Source organism: Otolemur garnettii, unplaced genomic scaffold (genome assembly GCF_000181295.1).
Source record: "Otolemur garnettii isolate 467f Iridium unplaced genomic scaffold, OtoGar3 scaffold00023, whole genome shotgun sequence".
NCBI lineage: Eukaryota > Metazoa > Chordata > Mammalia > Primates > Galagidae > Otolemur > Otolemur garnettii.
The window spans coordinates 22,715,523-22,716,794 of NW_003852418.1; positions in this window are offsets into that span (position 1 = coordinate 22,715,523).

A 1,272-nucleotide genomic window follows, 5' to 3' on the forward strand; every position below is an offset into this window, starting at 1 on the left:
AGGGTCGGGCTCACTGCCTAACAGGGGTGAGGATGGCAGCTCTGGCTGCTGTACAGATGGGGTGTAGACTGCACTTGGGGTGGCCCTGACCCTGAAGCTGCAGGGTTGGGGGACTTGGTAGGGCTGCTAGGATAGTGTGGGTGTGGTCAGCTGTGGTGGTGGGGTGGGGGTAGGGAGGACATCCTTCTGATGTGTGTCTGTGTGTGGTCTGTGTGGGTAGTCTGTCAGCCTAGTATGGGTAAGGTGGGCCCTAGTTCTGACAGCCGCCCAGGGCCTTGGGAGCCAGACAAGCTGGACCCCCCTCCAGGAGGTGGGGAGCCTTGGATAGAGGATCAGGGTCCTACACAGTGAAGTATGGCCCCTGTGCCCAACAATGAGGGGTCACCAAGGCTTCTCTAGCCATTGAGATGCCACCTCAGCCCTGCCCAAAGCGGGGTAATTCATGAGTTCAGCGGCATTCCTGTGTCTCTGAGCCTCACCTCAGTCTGGCCTGGCCCAAGATAAGGAAGGCCCTGCTGCCTCACAGAAGGGGTCTGTAAGTAACCCCCAGCTCCCACACAGAAAGAAAGGGGGTAAGCTTATTCTTCAGGAGAGGGGCTGCTCTACCTATGGAATGGACACTGTCCTTGCCTACTACCTGCACCCTTTCCTTGGCCTGGACTGGGCCCCAGCCTCCGGGCGAGGCTGTAAAGGATGCTGGGTAGTCCCCCTCGGTGGCTGTGGGTGGGGGCTGAGCTTGGCGCAGCTCTGGGCTGGGGTAGCGGGACCTCCCAGGCACTGTCTGGGCACAGACCTCCCAGGCTCCCACCAGCCTGGCCCCTGCGGCTACAGGAACAGTGAGAGGCTGGGACCAATTACGGAGTCCTGGGAGGCTTGGATCCTCCCACTCCCCAAGGGTGGAGGTGGGGGTCCCTGTCAGAGGCAGTTTCAGGTGGAGAGGATTTTTTGGTCTCCCAATTCCTTGGTTTTGGAGCTGGCTGCCCAGTTCAGATCATGCCTCCTGCCTCTCTAAGCACAGCTCATCCCTGGGTTGCAACTGCAGACCTGGCCTGACATGGCAGAGGCTGCAGGCCTCCATGGGCCAAGTGTGGCCATTAGAGGGCTGGGTCAGCCTCCACCTTTCTCCTGGGGTCAGGGTCTCTGATACTTTAATACCAGATGGGCTCACTCATGTATGTGTGTGTCTCTTGGCCAAGGACAGGTTGGTTTAGGTGGACACTGGGGACATAGGGTCCTCCTGGCCTTGTGCCCGCCTGTTATCAGTCCTGGTGT